General features: G+C 43.0%; 1 protein-coding gene and 2 pseudogenes across 1 annotated transcript in view; 1 reads left to right on the top strand and 2 right to left on the bottom strand.

Moving 5' to 3' along the window:
• The window catches only part of DIPK1C (divergent protein kinase domain 1C), a 180,317-nt gene that overhangs the window by 80,910 nt on the left and 77,687 nt on the right, over window positions 1–21,720 (bottom strand). The gene's annotated exons all lie outside the window — the stretch shown is intronic.
• Window positions 9,299–9,417, bottom strand: LOC134930176 (5S ribosomal RNA; annotated as a pseudogene).
• Window positions 17,288–17,406, top strand: LOC134930248 (5S ribosomal RNA; annotated as a pseudogene).

The raw sequence follows: 21,720 nt of genomic DNA, 5'->3' as shown, positions 1-21,720 counted from the left end.
ATATTTTCAGTGATACTGCCGTATAATTCCTGTGGTACTGGCGTATAAATCCAGTGATACTGCCGTATAAATCCAGTCCAGTGGTACAGCCGTATAATTCCAGTGATACTGCCATATAATTCCAGTGATACTGCCATATAATTCCAGTGATACTTCCATATAATTCCAGTGGTACTGGCGTATAAGTCCAGTGATACTGCCATATAAATCCAGTCCAGTGGTACGGCCTTATAATTCCAGTGATACTGCCGTATATGTCCAGTGATACTGCCATATAATTCCTGTGGTACTGGCGTATAAGTCCAGTGATACGGCCGTATAAATCCAGTCCAGTGGTACTGCCGTATAATTCCAGTGATACTGCCGTATAATTCCAGTGATAATGCCGTATAATTCCAGTGGTACTGCCGTATAAATCCAGTGATACTTCCGTATAAATCCAGTCCAGTGGTACGGCCTTATAATTCCAGTGATACTGCCGTATATGTCCAGTGATACTGCCATATAATTCCAGTGGTACTGGCGTATAAATCCAGTGATACGGCCGTATAAATCCAGTCCAGTGGTACTGCCGTATAATTCCAGTGATACTGCCGTATAATTCCAGTGATAATGCCATATAATTCCAGTGGTACTGGCATATAAATCCAGTGATACTGCAGTATAAATCCAGTCCAGTGGTACTGCCGTATAAATCCAGTGGTACTGCCGTATAATTCCAGTGATACTGCCATATAATTCCAGTTATACTGCCGTATAATTCCAGTGGTACTGGCGTATAAGTCCAGTGACACTGCCGTATAAATCCAGTCCAGTGGTACTGACGTATAATTCCAGTGATACTGCCGTATATGTTCAGTGATACTGCCGCATAATTCCTGTGGTTCTGGCGTATAAATCCAGTGATACTGCCGTATAAATCCAGTCCAGTGGTACTGCCGTATAATTCCAGTGATACTGCCATATAATTCCAGTGATACTGCCATATAATTCCAGTGGTACTGGCGTATAAGTCCAGTGATACTGCCGTATAAATCCAGTCCAGTGGAACGGCCTTATAATTCCAGTGATACTGCCGTGTATGTCAAGTGATACTGCCATATAATTCCAGTGGTACTGGCGTATAAGTCCAGTGATACGGCCGTATAAATCCAGTCCAGTGGTACTGCCGTATAATTCCAGTGATACTGCCGTATAATTCCAGTGATAATGCCGTATAATTCCAGTGGTACTGGCGTATAAATCCAGTGATACTGCCGTATAAATCCAGTCCAGTGGTACTGCCGTATAATTCCAGTGATACTGCTGTATAATTCCAGTGGTAATGGCGTATAACTCCAGTGATACTGCCATATAAATCCAGTCCAAGGGTACTGCCGTATAATTCCAGTGATACTGCTGTATAATTCCAGTGGTAATGGCGTATAACTCCAGTGATACTGCCATATAAATCCAGTCCAGTGGTACTGGCGTATAAGTCCAGTGATACGGCCGTATAAATCCAGTCCAGTGGTACTGCCGTATAATTCCAGTGATACTGCCGTATAATTCCAGTGATAATGCCGTATAATTCCAGTGGTACTGGCGTATAAATCCAGTGATACTGCCGTATAAATCCAGTCCAGTGGTACTGCCGTATAATTCCAGTGATACTGCTGTATAATTCCAGTGGTAATGGCGTATAACTCCAGTGATACTGCCATATAAATCCAGTCCAAGGGTACTGCCGTATAATTCCAGTGATACTGCTGTATAATTCCAGTGGTAATGGCGTATAACTCCAGTGATACTGCCATATAAATCCAGTCCAAGGGTACTGCCGTATAAGTCCAGTCCAGTGGTGCTGTCATATAAGTTCAGTGGTGCTGCCCTGTGCTGTATATTATTTACTCCAAATAAAGGGGTTATTAATATTAAATCCAAATAATTTTCACAGGGTTTGCCCTGTGTGGTGTAGAGGTATGCTCTCCTTTGCTGCATTTTGTTATGTACTGTAACTCCAGAAAAGTAATGGAGAACAAACATTTTTCAGGAAAAAATAGGGAAAGATCAATAACCACTTCCTCCTACTGCTGCTGCTGCTGCCGTTGTTGCTGCTGGGAGTCGATCGTCATCCCAGAGGGGAAGTCGGAAGACCACTTGTACTACTTCAACTAAGCAAATGGCTGTCCAACAGTCCTTTGCGAGGAAGATGAAATATGACAGCAGTCATCCTGTTGCAAAGCGGATAACTGAGGCCTTGACAGCTATGTTGATGTTAGACGTGCGTCCGGTATCCGCCATTAGTGGGACTGCAGCGCCAACCCTAGATGGTCCAGGTGTTTGTGCCGCACACTTGTGTCGCTTAACTTAGTCATACAGCTATCTCATTGCATCTCTTTTACTTCTTTGCATGATGTGCTGTTTGGGGGACTATTTTTTTAAGTGCCATTCTGTCTGCCACTGCAGTGCCACTCCTAGATGGGCCAGGTGTTTGTGCCGCACACTTGTGTCGCTTAGCTTAGCCATCCAACGACCTTGGTGCACCTCTTTTTTTCTTTGAATCATGTGCTGTTTGGGGACTAGTTTTTTTTAAGTGCCATCCTGTCTGCCACTGCAGTGCCACTCCTAGATTGGTCAAGTGTTTGTGCTGCACACTTGTGTCGCTTAGCTTAGTCATACAGCTACCTCATTGCACCTCTTTTTCTTCTTTGCATGATGTGCTGTTTGGGGACTAGTTTTTTAAAGTGCCATCCTGTCTGCCACTGCAGTGCCACTCCACTCTTAGATGAGCCAGGTGTTTGTTTCGCTTAGCTTAGTCATACAGCAACCTCGGTGCACCTCTTTTTCGTCTTTGCATCATGTGCTGTTTGGGGACTAGTTTTTTAATATGCCATCCTGTCTGACACTGCAGTGCCACTCCTAGATGGGCCAGGTGTTTGTGCAGCACACTTGTGTCGCTTAGCTTAGTCATACAGCTATCTCATTGCACCTCTTTTATTTCTTTGCATGATGTGCTGTTTGGGGACTATTTTTTTGTAAGTGCCATTCTGTCTGCCATTGCAGTGCCACTCCTAGATGGGCCAGGTGTTTGTGCCGCACACTTGTGTCGCTTAGCTTAGCCATCCAGCGACCTTGGTGCACTTCTTTTTTTCTTTGCATCATGTGCTGTTTGGGGACTAGTTTTTTTAAGTGCCATCCTGTCTGCCACTACAGTGCCACTCCTAGATGGGCCAGGTGTTTGTGTCGCTTAGCTTAGTCATGCAGCAACCTTGGTGCACCTCTTTTTCTTCTTTGCATCATGTGCTGTTTGGGGACTAGTTTTTTAAAGTGCCATCCTGTATGCCACTGCAGTGCCATTCCTAGATGGGCCAGGTGTTTGTGCCACACACTTGTGTCGCTTAGCTTAGTCATACAGCCACCTTGGTGCAACCTTTTGGCCTAAAAACAATATTGTGAGGTGTTCAAAATAGACTGGAAATGAGTGGAGATGAATGTTATTGAGGTTAATAATACCGTAGGATCAAAATTACCAGAAAAATCTGTGATTTTAGCTGTTTTTATGGGGGGGGGGGTGTTCAAAAAATCACCCAGATCCAAAACCAAAACACGAAAGGGTAGTTTTGGCAAAACCAATCCAGATCCAAAACACGAACATGGAACCAGAACCAAAACCAAAACACAAAACACGAAAAGTGCCCGCCGCACATCTCTAGACTACCTAAGTTCACCTAGTATATTTAAAACCCAGGTAACTCACTCAGCCCTCCTTGTATGTAACTGTAGCAGTTACTGCAGATTATTTTTCTTCTCCAAACCTTCTTCTTCTGGTGAGCCACACTTCTGTACTAGCTGACTGTTCATTACAGACTCCAGTATAAAATACTTCTACTATCATTTAAAGTCAAGATCTGTGCATCTAATCCTTAAATATTATAAGCTTCTTTTCAAGTTACTGGACCTTTTATGCACCGACTCTGACATCTCCTCCCTTGCAGGGCCATAGGGAGCGGTAGAAAGGCACCCTTCAGCTACTTTTTCCTACTAGTGGCCTGTCTCCTTGCATGATTAGGTCCAGGTGAGTCTTTTTTTTTCATCATTATGACTTTTTTTTATATATTTAATTTAGCAAATGATGGAGGTGGGACAATGGGCAGCAAATTGTGGTCCAGTAGTCAGTAGGAAGGTGAGGCTGGGGCTGTTTTGGTGTTCTCGAGGCATCCAGACGGTCACCCGAAATTAAGGGGGCAATGACGTGATTGGAGAAGGGGGAGGGAAGCAGTAATGTGCCTAGGGGCCTGACCCCTAAGTCTGCCCCAGTATTCAGGCTTCAGGCTGAGTGATGGCGGGTCCTGCTTCTGCACTGCTCCTTTGTAGAATACTTTCCAATAGCCTTCAAACTTTCACCTGTTCCCTGAACACACACCATTTAATGCAAGCAAACTCCAGGACAGCCTTCTTACCTCCCCTACAATATACTACCCCAATACAACCGCTCCATATTGTTCATGCAATATTTACACTCAGCCTACTGACCTATAAACTTATACTGCTGTGTAACTGGATCATTCAGGTGCATTAAGAGCTTTTCCAATTGCAATCTGGTTGACCCAAAAAGCAATTAATGGCATGTAACAAATTATTTGTATTAGTCAGAAATAAAATTATATCCATTACATCCCAATAAAAGAAGAAACGCCAATAACAGTAAACACAATAATTGAAACCACAGGCCAACTGCATCTTTGAGGTCTATTTACTAAGCTTTCGAGAGAGATAAAGTGGACGGAGATAAATAACCAACCGACTCCTAACTGTTATTTTTCAAGCACAGCCTGTAACATGGCAGTTAGGAGTTGATTGGCTCGTACTTTATCTCCGTCCACTTTATCTCTCTCCAGGGCTTAGTAAATAGACCCCTTAGTCTACAAATAATTACAATCTACAGTATTAATGTTGCAACATGTCTGATATGTAAAGCTTTGGTAGGTAATAGTAAAGTCTGAGATACCCCACATAATATGGCATAAAGAGAGCGATGAAAGGATTAGTCAAATTATTTTATGTTATTGGGTATGCACTGCAGCGCCGTAACTACCTGTGTGCCAAGGTGTGCCTGGCACACAGCGCAGTTACCCTGAGGGCACATGGCCAGCGGCTTGTAATGAGTCAAATTGACTCATTACAAGCCGCCGTTTTTTTGCCGTGCGCCGTGCTGGAGGAGCAGCAGCAGCGCCGGAGGCAGGGAAGGAGGAGGAGGGAGGGGGACTGGAGCCACAGCAGCGCTATGTCATTGGTAGTAGCGCAGCTGCAGCACTCCCCTCTCCTTCCGTATTGGCTCCTCGGCGCTGCTGTGAATGATGGGATGCGGTTCCCTCATCCCAGCATTCACAGCAGTGTTCAGCCAATGCGGAAGGAGAGGGGGCTGCTGCAGCGGCGCTACTACCAATGACATAGCGCTGCTGCGGCTCCAGTCCCCCTCCCTCTTCCTCCTTCTCCCCTGCGGCTGCCCGGGATCTCTGCCAGCACGAGGAACCTGACAGCCAGCGGGGAGAGATGGTAAGTATATATCTCTCTATCTCTCTTTCTTTCTTTCTCTCTTTCTTTCTTTCTTTCTCTCTCATGTTTTCTCTCTCTCTCTCTCTCTCTCTCTCTCTCTTTCTCTCTCTCTTCTGCCACAATGTGTAAAAAGGGGGACTGGCTGCCGTAATGTGTAAAAAGGGGGACGCTGGCTGCCGTAATGTGTAAAAAAGGGGACGCTGTCTGCCGTAATGTGTAAAAAGGGCGACTGTTTGCCGTAATGTGTAATAAGAGGATGCTGCCTGCCGTAATGTGTAAAAAGGGGGACGCTGTCTACTGTAATGTGTAAAAAGGTGGACGCTGTCTGTCGTAATGTGCAATAAGAGGACGCTGTCTGCCGTAATGTGTAAAAAGGGGGATGCTGTCTTCCGTAATGTGTAAAAAGGGGGACGCTGTCTTCCGTAATGTGTAAAAAGGGGGACGCTGTCTGCCGTAATGTGTAAAAAGGGCTCTACCTGGTGTAGTGGCGCTACTGTGCAGCGTAATTTGAATAATGGAGACTACTGTGCATCGTGGTATGAATTGGTATTATTTTGTGGCCATGCCCCTTCCCCATGAAGCCACACCCCTATATATTTTTTGCACGCACTGCCCCTATCTTGCATGGGGGGGGCGCCAATGCCATTTCTTGCACGCAGTACTAAAATGCCTAGTTACGGCACTGTGGGTATGTAACACTCGGCTACAATGACTAAACATTGTTGCTTCAATAAGATATTAAACTGAAAAAAACAGATGAAGTCAAGATGTATAATAAACAAAATAAACTTTCACATCTTGACAAAATTTAGACTTTTGCTAGAAGTCACTGGTGATCCTCCTACCCACTCTCTACGTGACATCGGAATAAAAATGAGCACATACTTTCAGGATAAATCTTAAGTTTCTAAATGCAAACATGTCACTTTAGCCAACAAAACATTGGAGAAATCTGAACATGGGGCGTGGATGAAGAAATGAGAAATTAGGTGATATATTTTAACTGTAGGAATTTCACAAGAAAAACTATGTAGTCATTATTGCATTAGCCAATAATACTAGAACTTTGGCACAGCTACTGATGAATTCAACCGGACTATTACATTGGTTCAACTATAGTAACAAACATTTAACTTTTTATTTATTTTTAGTACCAGATAGAGCAGTGTGGGTTAAATCACAAAGTATACATTGTCTAGATCCCTTAAGTAGGCATTTACAATAACAAGTGTATTTAAATAAATGCAAATAAACGTTATGTAGCAGCTAGATTTAAGTTTTCACTCCTACTTGACATTTTTAGAACACAGATTTTTTAGTGATTTGCAATGAGACCACACTATGGACCTAATGCTCAGTCGCATGCAATGCCGTTATACGTGCAAATGATCAATGTTTTTCAACTACGCATTTGTCTAAATTGCTAAAAAGTCACACTGCGCATGGTTCCACTGATTTGTATTATACACACAGAGAAGTAGTAGTGATCGAAACGCACGGATTTAGAAATGCATTGCAGATGTATTGGGCATTCCTGGGCAGTGAATAGGACTTGGTTTATTTGGACACATGGAGATACACTTTCTTATGGACATGTTATTGGAATCTCACGTGCATATCGCATAAATGGTTGCAGACTCAGACACTTAATCGTATGCATTAAAGATGTCTCCGATGTCTCAGTACACGCAGGCATTCTGCATGAGCACAGGGGTTACTCAAGAGGGCGATTAAAGGATCTGCAATTGAGCTGCGTCTTTGTATGCAGTTGCTGAGATTAGCACAGCCGCCAGTGGGCGTCTCAGTACAAATCCTGCTGGCTGAGACATTTGCCTGATTTTGCACAGTATCTGCATGTGGGATGGCAGCTGTGAATAAATTCACGTGCAAGTATGATTCAGGCTCAATATCGCTGACTTGTGCAAACTGCTGCAAAAAATTTTTTATTATCAGAGTAGCATACTTCCTACCAGTATAACTGGTAATTCAGAGACTCTAAGTTTGGTTAGTCCCCCTTACTGTATATATAAAATTAATTGGTCTGTTGGTTTGTTTGTTTGTTTGTTTGTTTGTTTGTCTATCCGGTTTTGCATTTGGTCACCCCTGCACCAATTGGAGGTCTAGTTGGATCCTGGCCAGGATTTAGGGGGATTAAGATCCCAGTTGGACCTCCCGTTGTTGTACACTGGGAACAACTTTGACCCAGAGAGTCTGTTCTGAACTTTTCACTGGATGGATTTAGATGAAAACTTCACAGAGTGGTATTATTGAATCCTAGAAGACATACTAGGGAGGTGAGGTCCTAGTCTGACCTCCCGTTGTTGTATACTGGGCAGCACTTTGACCCAGGGTGCCTATTCTGGGCCTTCCACTGGATGGATTTGATGAAATCTTCAAAGAGTGGTAACACTGGATCCCAGAAGACATACTAGGGTGTTGGGGTCCTGGTCGGACATCCTGTTAGTGTATGCTGGGCAGAACTTTGACCCGGTTAGCCTGTTCTGAGCCTTTCACTGGATGGATATAGATGAAAACTTAACAGAGTGATAACATTGGGTCCAAGAAGACATACTAAAGGGTTGAGGTCCTGGTTAGACCTACCGTTGGTGTACTTCAGACAGAACTTTGACACAGGAAGCCTATTCTGGGTTTTTCACTGGATGGATTTGGATAAGAACTTTAATAAACTACAATAACTGACAGAAATAACCATAATTCAATGACCTGAAATAACTATAGCTCAATGAACTAAAATAACTGACAAAATGGAGGTGGGAAGACAAAAAAAAAATGTGGACCCAAAAGCATTGGAATAGCTATATTGATAACAGAAAGAAAAACTTTAAACCCATCTCGCAATGTAAAAGTGATTATAAAACTAAACAGAAAGGAAAGCTGGGGATTAGGGCTACTGACGACACCACAAAAACCAAAGAAAACTAGGCAGCCACCTCATAGGTGTAATGGAAGAACTTCTAAGCTGCTAATTATTTTTATTTAAAATTTTGACAGTTACATCCAACTCATTAATAACGTAATAACTTTAAGATTTAAACCCGAGAAACACATTATTTCCATACATTTTTGGGATACATTTTTGATATACTGTACTGTTGATACTTCTATAGATAGAGCCAAGTAAGCCTTTCATCAGTAGAAGAGAAAGTAATGGAAACATTATTAAAATAAAGGGTTGTGGAATATCTTAAATCAAACAACTTACTGTATCCCAAACAAGACTGAAATGGGAGAGAAAGAAGGCTCTTGTGTGGGCGCACTCTGTACAGGAAAGAGTTCCTATGAATATATCAAGAATTATTTAAAACATAACTTTTATTGATATCAATGTAAACATAATTTACCCATCTAAATGATCCATGAAAAAATAGGGAATTGGAAAAAATATTAAAATGTGCTGGTCTCTTGTTACAAAGAGTGATTGGAAAGGTTGTAGACACGGAATTGTCATACCACCATTTCCCCTGACCAGTACAGATTTCTGTATTAATCGGACCGAGGAGTGGTCAAAGCATTGTTGTAAAAATATCCAACTATGATCACTAATATTAAGTGGATATGTTACTAATCAATGGTCACCAGACTTTAGCACCTGAATCGTTTGACAAGTGTCACAATTGTGAGTAGAAGAAACATTGAACTGCACTGGGCATTAACTGACTAAATAAAGAATTGTAGAATAGAAATAGTGGTGATACTGCTGTTGGCGTGTTCTTCTCACACAGAGAGGAAACAAATTCCTACTCTACAACACCAGGTGTTCACAGGCAGTCTCCTATCCTGGTACTGACCTGGCCCAACGCTGTTTAGCTTCCAAGATCGGACGAGATCGGGCGATGGCAGCGTGGTATGGTAGTAGAGGATAGTATGATCAGTACGCCAATGAGAGTGCACCTATATAAGAAATGCTTAGATGGAAAATAATAGAAAGAATAAAAGAAGAAGGAAAATAAAGGGTAGCAAAATAGGTGGATCTGCTGTCCACGTTAGGCATGGTTCGACAGTACCCACATCCGTGGTTCTGTGTTCCGTGGATCGTGGATGAGAGTCCACGAGACAGGTGAAAGAGTGAGTTGATCTAGATTATTCGGGTTGTAACCCGGACTTAGGGATAATTTGAGGACACAGAGTTCCACTGTGAATGGGGTTTATCTGCAAAAATGATCACCACAATAAATAAATAAATTGTTGTGGCAACCTGCCACCAATTGCTATCACTAGGATCCTCCTTAGGAATGTCGGTTATCACAGAGTATGGTATTGGGCGGCAGTATTATCACCACTATAAACAAATGGGTTGATTGGGCAGCCTGCCCCTAAATGCTGTCACTAGGATCTTCCTAGGGGATGCCAGTTATCACAGAGTATGGTGCTAGGCGATATTAACAGAATAAACTAAGAAAGTGAGTGAAAAAAGCATGTATGTTACATGCACATCGGTTTTTCTAAGCAAAAAGTACAGTGATGATGTTTAATGCCAACAATTCAGTGTTAGTGCAGATCAAATATAAAAAATCAAGCACTATGACACAGATTCATATTTCTGAGTAGGAGAGAAGAACAGCTAATCTGTGATTAGGAATGAGCCTGACAGGCTATGTCTGTCGGGTACCACAAGAAAATAAATGAATAAGCATGCAAATAATAAGATATGAAATAATACTGTGTTGTGCTGGCCTCTGTTGGAAACTGAAAAAATGGCCCGTATCAGAGGACAAGGCCTCACATACAGAAGAAAAAAGTCATATGCTCTAATAAGCAATTAACATACATGCACTACTAGTGTGACTGAATGTGATATTAATGTCTGTGTGTCCACAGAACAGTAGGGGCTTACGATACTCCAATCAGAGGGCAGGCAATTGGATCAGCGCATGATCAGGTGTGGAGGGCTGGTGCCATGTAGTCACCCCATATGCGGACCCCCCGTGGGAAGACGCGTTTCGCACGTATAGGGCTTGTTCACTTCCAGGTTCGGGTGTGTGGGCAGGGGGATGGATTATAAAAGCAGTTCACTCACTGGGTCAGGTTAATGAACAGAGCGGATGTGGTGGGCGGCGACGCCGCGTCAGCGGCCACGCCCGCCATCGCTCCGGAGGAGTGCACAGAGAAATTGCGCATGTCAGCTTATAGCTGATGAGGCCTACGTCGCCATGTTGGAGAAGGGATAAGGTTAAAGGGGGATGTGGGCATGTTTGATGACCTATCGCGGGGCCCAAGCATTTCTTATATAGGTGCACTCTCATTGGCGTACTGATCATACTATCCTCTACTACAGGGGTGGGGAACCTTTTTTCTACCGAGGGCCATTTGGATATTTATAAAATCCTTCGGGGGCCATACAAAAATGCTCAACTTAAAAAATTACCCTGCCCCCCAGTAGGTCTGCCCCTTAGAGGTACTGTGTGTGCGCGCCGGAGGCGCACACGTGCCAAAAAATGGGTGTGGCCAGTTAAAATGGGACGTGATACACATATGCCCCCAATAGTGCGGTGCCAGATCCACAATTGCCCCCACAGTGCCAGGTATACAAAAGCCCCCACAGTGCCAGGTATACAAATGCCCCTCACAGTGCCAGGTATACAAATGCCCCTCACAGTGCCAGGTATACAAATGCCCCTCACAATGCCAGTTATACAGATGCCCCCACAGTGCCAGGTATACAGATGCCCCCACAGTGCCAGGTATACAAATGCCCCCCACAGTGCCAGGTATACAGATGCCCCCACAGTGCCAGGTATACAGATGCCCCCACAGTGCCAGGTATACAGATGCCCTCCCCCCTCCCCTCTCCCCTCCGTGCTGCTTACCGTGGGACACGGAGGAGAGCGCGGCTGTCGGGTGGGAGCGGCGGTGTGTAGTACTTCAAACCAGCCGCCGGTTCGAGAGCCAATCAGAGCTCGCGGACCGGCAGCCGCGGCTCCTGATTGGCTGCCGGTCCGCGAGCTCTGATTGGCTCACGGACCGGCGGCTGGTTTGCAGTACTACACGCCGCCGCTCCCACTCGACAGCCGCGCTCTCCTCCCTGTCTCCCTGTTCTGACAGCTGAGACACGCTGCCGCCGGACTGAGCGGCAGCGTGTCTCACTGACACAAGCTGGTGGGCCGGACCAAACTTCAGGTGGAATCCCACACCCTCAAAAGGATTAGAAAACAGAGGGAAGACCCAACCCTCTCGGAATTTGAGTCCTCCAACAGTAGAGATTCGGCCAGTGAGACATTTGAAAATACCCCATACAACCAGTCAGAAGTTGAAGACTTTTCCCCACGTTTTTTAGGCCAAGGTTCGAGGCCAAGAGGCCGTATCAGAAATCAAGGAAAACCAGGAGAGGTGGAAAGAAGAAGCGACAGACGCAATCCAGATTGGGACACACAAAGGACCGCCCGATATATCCAGCTCGGCAGAGGAAGACGGTGCGGTAGACCATAACAATACTTCCAAACTACAGGTTATCAATTTATCTGATAGGCCTCTCTCCAACGACCATATGGAAGTACTTGCAAAGGGACTTTCCTTTTCACCATCCAGACCTTTTAACAGATTCACCTGGGAAAAGGATCTGAGGATCTTTGGAAGGAAGCTTCTTCTCAAAAAATTATTTGCCAGGCAACAACACAGACAGGTGGAGAATCCGTACAGCTCAGAACTGACCACAGATGATCTCCACGCCATTCAGGAATTAGAAGAACTTCAAATGGAATCCAACATGGATGGAACAATCACCCACAGACCGAAATGCAAACCCAAATCCTCCTTTTTTCCTCCTGACAATACCAGCCCAGAGGTCAGAGTCTTTTTGAACCGGGTGTCCAGAGAATTTGACGATCTCTATCTTCAAACTAGAAATGGTCTTCACCACTCTTCTCATAATCTCCAAATCAAAGAAAGAAAAGCCCTGCAAGAAATGGGATCTTGGCATGACATAATTATAAAACCATCCGACAAAGGTGGTAATATTGTACTTTGGCCTCGCGAAATGTACATTACCGAAGCACATCGACAACTACATAATCTCTCATGTTATAAGAAACTTCTCAGCGATCCTACCCCCAGATTTTTGAATGCTTACAATATCTTAGTACACGAGGCTGTTACCCAAGGCACCATCACCAAACAGGAATTACAATATCTTACTGTCCAGAATCCAAAAACACCCACTTTTTACCTTTTGCCTAAGATCCATAAAAATGCCCATCAGCCACCTGGCAGACCAATAATGTCAGGTAATGGTGGGCTCCTGGAGCAACCCAGCCGATTTCTGGACTTACACTTACGCGAATTTGTCCTTGATTTACCCTCCTACCTGTAGGACACATCGGATTTATTACGCAAAATCCATGATGTACACTTTGAGAATGACTTTCTCTTAGTGACTCTAGATGTGGAGGCACTGTACACAAGTATCAATCACCATCATGGCCTTACTGCAGTCAAATACTATCTGGACCAAGGAGGAGAAAAGGATTTTTTGGATTTTCTTCTAAAATTACTTCATTTTGTTCTCTCCCGAAATTATTTTGTGTTTCAAGATCAATTCTTTCTGCAAGTAAGAGGAACCGCAATGGGTGCTGCTTGTGCACCCACCTATGTGAATCTCTTTTTGGGGTGGTGGGAGCACCTTTATGTTTTCAACACCATCAATGAAAAATATACCACGCATGTGACTCTGTGGCTAAGATATATTGATGATATATTCATTATTTGGAACGGAGAAAGAGGTCTCCTTATGGACTTTATCCAACTCCTTAACACCAATGATCTCAATATTACATTGACTCATACCATTAGCCCAGAGACGGTCCCCTTTCTTGATCTCAATATTTACAAATCTGATACAGGCTTCCTAGAAACAGAATTATATCGCAAGGAGACTGCAACCAATAGTCTCCTCTTTCAAACCAGTTCACATTTTCCTCCAACCATTGAAAATATCCCCAAAGGGGAGTACCTTAGGCTGAGACGCAACTGCTCGGAGGATCAAGTCTTTAAAATAAAGAGCAGAGAACTTACCCAACGCCTCCTTGCCAGAGGTTACAGTAAACGCTCACTCAAACGAGCTTACTCGGCCACCACAGCAGCCAAGAGGGAGAGCTTAATTTTTGGGAAGAAGAAAGAGGACAACAAACCAGATGATACCTTAAGATTCATAGGGACTTTCTGCCCTGAATGGAGAATGTTGAAGAATGTCATAACCAAACACCTTCCTATTTTACAGTTGGATCCAGACTTATCCCCGCTCCTGGACTCTCCATTACAGATGAGTTGGCGCCGATCTAAGAATATAAAAGACCAGCTAGTGCGCAGCCATTTTGTAACATCCACCCCCAAAAAACCATCCATTTCTGGCTCCTTTCCGTGTGGCCAATGCAAATCATGCCCACAGATATTACAAACTAAAACTGTCATAGACAGATACGGGCAAGTAGTCACACTACATCATTTCTTTAACTGTAATACCCAAGCAGTGATTTACTGCATAACTTGTGGGTGCAATCTTACATATATTGGAATGACCACACGTAAATTAAAAGAAAGGGTCCTGGAACATTTGGGAAATATTCGTAATGCTGCAAAAGATCTGGCACGCATGAAACAGCTTACCTCGGTTGCCAGGCATTTTCACTTTCACCACAAAGGATCCATCAAAGAATTTAAGGCCTTTGGCTTGGACCGTGTTCACTTGGGCATACGAGGAGGAGACATCACGAAAGAACTATATAAAAAAGAGAGCGAGTGGATCTTTCGCCTCAACAGTCTTAAGCCTTTTGGTTTGAACGAAAATATCAATTACACAGTTTTTCTGTGAATTAACAGCTCTTCATCTCCAACCCATACTGGTCATTTTTTGCAATACTATACACCATTCATCTCAACCAGTCACCGTATTTCCTCCATCCAATCTGTCATCTAATCATTCCTCACCCAGTTTTGCCTTTCCCATGCACGTTTATATCCTAGCTGTCTACCAATTGTGCACTTATTTTCTTTAATTCGTTCCTTTCTTGTTACTCACCACACTTGCATTTCACCTTTCACTTCACTCCTTTATTTACCGCCTCTTTGCATCTCACAGTGTCTCAACTCTGTTCTACCCATTCAATCCCAATTATCTTCCTAACCTCCATCTCTCTTTCCTTTTTTCTTTTCTCCTTTTTCTTTTTTCTCTATTTTTCTTTTTTCCTTCTTCCAACACTTAACTCATCTCACCTACCCACACCCACACCCCCCCCCCCATACTCCCACATGTCTTCAGTTACCCATTTAGCCCCCCCTTACTCACCCACATCATGTCCCCTACCAGTTTCCCTGATAACAGGCACTCACTTTTAAATTGCGTCAACCCCTCACACCGCCAATTCATATCACAGCCTATCATTCACCTTCACCGTTCAATCCTAATTATTCAGCACACATAACTCATTTTCATATCTCTTCTTAGGTCACATAATTTTTCCATCATCTTCACCGCAATATAATTTCACCCCCTGCACCCAATATCATCACCTTAACTGATTCCCCCCCCCCCCCTTTATCATATCCCATATGCCCACCTCGGTTTCCTCTTCTCTGTCATCTATCTCATATAAGTTTTCTATCTACTTATATATATATATATATGTATGTATATATATATATATATATATATATTTTATCTATCATCTTTCCCTGTGTTTTTTCCCCAAATTGATTCCCTTCACTGTCATTTATCGCAGCCTCCTCACTTCAACACTGTCCTTGCCTATGCCTATCAACATCTCTATATCCTCCCTGATTCTCTTATATCCCCCTTTTTCTAACATTAAAGGTATTCGTTGTTTGTACTTTTTCATTAATTTGCGTGTATCTTCCTCTGCCCATACCTCTACTTCTCCGGGACTATTTTATCCCACAGTTATAATGGCGTCCTGGGCCTCGCGCTAGGTCCTCAAACACGCCCACATCCCCCTTTTACCTTATCCCTTCTCCAACATGGCGACGTAGGCCTCATCAGCTATCAGCTGACATGCGCAATTTCTCTGTGCACTCCTCCGGAGCGATGGCGGGCATAGCTGCAGACGCGGCGCCGCCGCCCACCGCATCTGCTCTGTTCATTGGCCTGACCTATATTTTTATCTATCTTCTTTCCCTTTGATTTTTTTCCCCCCAAATTGATTCCCTTCACTGTCATTTATCGCAGTCTCCTCACTTCAACACTGTCTTTGCCTATACTTATCAACATCTCTATATCCTCCCTGATTCTCTTATATCCCCTTTTTTCCAACATTAAAGGTATTCGTTGTTTGTACTTTTGTTAATTATTAATTTGCATGTATCTTCCTCTGCCCATACTTCTACTTATCTGGGACTATTTTATCCCCCAGTTATAATGGCGTCCTGGGCCCCGCGATAGGTCATCAAACATGCCCACATCCCCCTTTTACCTTATCCCTTCTCCAACATGGCGACGTAGGCCTCATCAGCTATCAGCTGACATGCGCAATTTCTCTGTGCACTCCTCCGGAGCGAAGGCGGGCGTGGCCGCTGATGCGGCGCAGCCGCCCACCGCATCCGCTCTGTTCATTGGCCTGACCCAGTGAGTGAACTGCTTTTATAATCCGTCCCCCTGCCCACACACCCGAACCCGGAAGTGAACAAGCCCTATACGTGCGAAACGCGTCTTCCCACAGGGGTCTGCATATGGGGTGACTACATGGCACCAGCCCTCCACACCTGATCATGCACTGATCCAATTGCCTGCCCTCTGATTGGAGTATCGTAAGCCCCTACTGTTCTGTGGACACACAGACAGTAATATCACATTCAGTCACACTAATAGTGCATGTATGTTAATTGCTTATTAGAGCATATGACTTTTTTCTTCTGTATGTGAGGCCTTGTCCTCTGATACGGACCATTTTTTCAGTTTCCAACAGAGGCCAGCACAACACAGTATTATTTCATATATTATTATTTGCATGCTTATTCATTTATTTTCTTGTGGTACCTGACAGACATAGCCTGTCAGGCTCATTCCTAATCACAGATTAGCTGTTCTTCTCTCCTACTCAGAAATATGAATCTGTGTCATAGTGCTTGATTTTTTATATTTGATCTGCACTAACACTGAATTGTTGGCATTAAGCATCATCACTGTACTTTTTGCTTAGAAAAACCGATGTGCATGTAACATACATGCTTTTTTCACTCACTTTCTTAGTTTATTCTGTTAATACCGCCTAGCACCATACTCTGTGATAACTGGCATCCCCTAGGAAGATCCTAGTGACAGCATTTAGGGGCAGGCTGCCCAATCAACTCATTTGTTTATAGTGGTGACAATACTGCCGCCCAATACCATACTCTGTGATAACCGACATTCCTAAGGAGGATCCTAGTGATAGCAATTGGTGGCAGGTTGCCACAACAATTTATTTATTTATTGTGGTGATCATTTTTGCAGATAAGCCCCATCCACAGTGGAACTCTATGTCCTCAAATTATCCCTAAATCCGGGTTACAACCCGAATAATCTAGATCAACTCACTCCTTCACCTGTCTCGTGGACTCTCATCCACGATCCACGGAACACAGAACCACGGATGTGGGTACTGTCGAACCGTGCCTAACGTGGACAGCAGATCCACCTATTTTGCTACCCTTTATTTTCCTTCTTCTTTTATTCTTTCTATTATTTTCCATCTAAGCATTTCTTATATAGGTGCACTCTCATTGGCGTACTGATCATACTATCCTCTACTACCATACCACGCTGCCATCGCCCGATCTCGTCCGATCTTGGAAGCTAAACAGCGTTGGGCCAGGCCAGTACCAGGATAGGAGACTGCCTGTGAACACCTGGTGTTGTAGAGTAGGAATTTGTTTCCTCTCTGTGTGAGAAGAACACGCCAACAGCAGTATCACCACTATTTCTATTCTACAATTCTTTATTTAGTCAGTTAATGCCCAGTGCAGTTCAATGTTTCTTCTACTCACAATTGTGACACTTGTCAAACGATTCAGGTGCTAAAGTCTGGTGACCATTGATTAGTAACATATCCACTTAATATTAGTGATCATAGTTGGATATTTTTACAACAATGCTTTGACCACTCCTCGGTCCGATTAATACAGAAATCTGTACTGGTCAGGGGAAATGGTGGTATGACAATTCCGTGTCTACAACCTTTCCAATCACTCTTTGTAACAAGAGACCAGCACATTTTAACATTTTTTCCAATTCCCTATTTTTTCATGGATCATTTAGATGGGTAAATTATGTTTACATTGATATCAATAAAAGTTATGTTTTAAATAATTCTTGATATATTCATAGGAACTCTTTCCTGTACAGAGTGCGCCCACACAAGAGCCTTCTTTTTCTCCCATTTCAGTCTATGCACTCTCTGGCTCTGGGCGCACCACCAACAAGGACAGCATACATAGGAGAAAATCCTAGATATTTTCTCGCTCCCGCTAGTAAGGGTAATTAATTGTCCGTTTTTGGTTTATATACATTAATATACTTTGTAACCTGTGCCCGATCGCCCCAAGCTTTGTATCCCAAACAACATGGATTTACTGGTGGGAGATCATGCCAAACAAATCTTAATGCCTATTTTGACTTTATGACTAAAATAATAGATCAGAAAGGAGAGGTAGGGGGGAGCGTAGATGTCGCATATCTAGACTTTAGTAAGGAATTCACATCGCAGACTGCTAAACTCAAAAGCGTGGGATTGGGTTTATAAAACAGTTAAATGGTTGCAGGATAGGAAACAGACAGTTCTAGTAAATTGAGTGCATTCTATTGAGGTAAATGTGGGTGTGGATTATTAGATCTACACTAAAAAGGTCTACAGTCAATAGGTCTACCACTAATGGTAGACATGCATTAGGTCGACAGAGTCAAAGGGTTGACATAGAATAGGTAGACAGCAGGAAAGGTCAACAGGGCCAAAAGGTTGACAATGTCAAAAGGTCAACCTGTAAATGGTCAACACAAAAAAGTTAGACACCAATTTTTTTGTTTTTTGGGGGTGTATTGTCACTTTACTGCCATAAACAAGCCCCATTAGTGTACCACATCCCCACGCATGGCTCACTTTGCTCGCCATGCTTCGTGCAAGGTGCCTCGCTCCTCTACCGATGCGCTCGGCACAGGTTACTATTCCCAATCGTAGTCCACGTGGATGGAAAAGTATGAAAAAGTTGAAAAAATGAAAAACAAAAATGAAAAACCTTGTGTCTACCATATGTGTGTAGACCATTGTCATGTCGACCTTTTGAACTGTCTACATTTTACATGTTGACCTTTTGACCATGTCGCCCTTTTGACCCTGTCGACCTAATGCATGTCTTCCATTAGTGGTAGACCTATTGACTGTAGACCTTTTTAGCGTAGATCTATAGTCCGGAAACCAGGAAATGTTACCAGTGGAGTACCCCAGGGATCTGTATTTGGATCAGTGCTTTAATATCTTTGTTGGTGGCACTGCAAACAGTATTGAGGGAACGTATGCATTTTTGCAGATGACACAAAGATATACAACAGGGTAGACAAACTGGGAGGGGTAAAACAATTGACTGATGATTTAGGCAGACTTGAGAAATGGTCTAGAATGTGTCAACTACAGTTTAATACACCACTAGTAATGTCTGGCGCTAATCACTAAATACACAAATGTATATATAACTGTGGATAGGTGCATATATCTAAATACACACCCACCTCACATATATACAAACCATTAATATAACATAAATGTATAAAAAACCAATATAATCAACAAAGCAGCGAAGAATAATTGGCTTGTGGATATAGCCAACACAATCCCACCTGGTTTAAACCAGATGTAAGCTAACAAAAATTCTATATCACTTCTCGCGCTAATAGATTAATTAGAGGCAACAGGGCATGAATAACTTCAATCCATTTATTCTTTTATGATATTATTTAATATCCATGAAATTAATCATAAAAAATACAAAAAAGACATCACACAAATTGACTTAATTAATATGCGCATATATAAAAACCCCACTATAAAACCTAATAAATCATAATATTAATATTGAGCATAAGAGGTGGATCATATAACTATATTGCTGTACTTGACCACAGTGGATTAATCCGATGTTTGTACAAATGATATTGTCCTTAATTTATTGGATTTCTAAATAGGACAGTCCCGTTAGATGTATTTGATATCACTTGAACTAAATAACTTGTAGTATATTATAGATGCAGTATATTACCAATCGCTGAAATTGTCCGTATGCTTGAAAAGAGCAAGATTCTTTGTTTCGGGGAGATGTCTTAGATCCTGGAGGATGGAACAACCATGCTGAGCTCGGTGCACTGCACGCACCTGTTGTATATTGCAGCTCCCGTTCACTGACCACTACTCGTGGCGTCCTCCGTCTCCCGCTATCTTGGCTCCAAAAGGCAGTGCCCACACCTTGCAGGCTATGGGGAAGAGACCGTCCGGCTACTGGAGCTCAGCGCACCGCCGGCACCTGTCAGCTGAATGTGCTCCCGTCCTCAAGCCGCCGCATAAAGCGTCCTCCTTTCTCCCGACTCTCAGCCTTAGAGCAACAACTGCACATCAACAGGAACCACCAGATAGTATCAACTGGGTCACAATTCAGGCACTTTCTCTGACGCATTTCGCTTCTAATTGAAGCTTCCTCATAGAGTCCTCTTCCTCTATGAGGAAGCTTCAATTAGAAGCGAAACGCGTCAGGGAAAGTGCCCGAATTGTGAACCAGTTGATACTATCTGGTGGTTCCTGTTGATGTGCAGTTGTTGCTCTAAGGCTGAGAGTCGGGAGAAAGGAGGACGCTATATGCGGCGGCTTGAGGACGGGAGCGCATTCAGCTGACAGGTGCCGGCGGTGCGCTGAGCTCCAGTAGCCGGACGGTCTCTTCCCCATAGCCTGCAAGGTGTGGGCACTGCCTTTTGGAGCCAAGATAGCGGGAGACGGAGGACGCCACGAGTAGTGGTCAGTGAACGGGAGCTGCAATATACAACAGGTGCGTGCAGTGCACCGAGCTCAGCATGGTTGTTCTATCCTCCAGGATCTAAGACATCTCCCCGAAACAAAGAATCTTGCTCTTTGCAAGCATACGGACAATTTCAGCGATTGGTAATATACTGCATCTATAGTATACTACAAGTTATTTAGTTCAAGTGATATCAAATACATCTAACGGGACTGTCCTATTTAGAAATCCAATAAATTAAGGACAATATCATTTGTACAAACATCGGATTAATCCACTGTGGTCAAGTACAGCAATATAGTTATATGATCCACCTCTTATGCTCAATATTAATATTATGATATATTAGGTTTTATAGTGGGGGTTTTATATATGCGCATATTAATTAAGTCAATTTGTGTGATGTCTTTTTTGTATTTTTTATGATTAATTTCATGGATATTAAATAATATCATAAAATAATAAATGGATTGAGGTTATTCATGCCCTGTTGCCTCTAATTAATCTATTAGCGCGAGGAGTGATATAGAATTTTTGTTAACTACAGTTTAATGCAAAAAAAGAAAAATGCAAAATCATACATTTGGGTCTCAAAACCCCAAAAGCTTAACACAGTACAAAGGGTACTATTTATGGAAACTACTGAGGAGAAAGGTTATTTAGGAGTCACTATTTCAAGAGACTTAAAGGCAGGGAAGCAATGCAACAAAGCAATGAGGCTTGCAAGTCAGATGCTTGGTTGCATAGCGAGAGTAATCAGTAGCAAGAAAAAATAAATAATAATGCCACTGCATAGGTCATTGGTACGGACTTATCTTGAATACTGTGTCCAGTTCGGGAGACCGTATCTCCAGAAGGATATAAATATTTTAAATACCTTTCAAAGAAGGAAAACTAAAATGTTGCATGGCCTACATCACAAACTTGCCCAGAAAGAGTAAAAGATCTTTACATGTATAGTTTGGAGCATAGAAACTTTCAAATATACCAAGGGTTTTAACAAGGTACAGGATAAGAGAAGTATTAGAACTCAAGAACATGGGCTGAAACTTGAGGTAAGTAGATTTAGAGGAGATTGAAGCAAAAATTACGTCACAGAAAGTATGGTGGATAGATAGAATAGTCTACCGTCCAGGGCTAAGACAGTAGAGCAATTTAAATATGCTTAGGATAGGCATATGA

This window comes from Pseudophryne corroboree, chromosome 5 (genome assembly GCF_028390025.1).
Source record: "Pseudophryne corroboree isolate aPseCor3 chromosome 5, aPseCor3.hap2, whole genome shotgun sequence".
Lineage (NCBI taxonomy): Eukaryota > Metazoa > Chordata > Amphibia > Anura > Myobatrachidae > Pseudophryne > Pseudophryne corroboree.
This window is presented reverse-complemented; position numbering and strand designations above follow the sequence as displayed.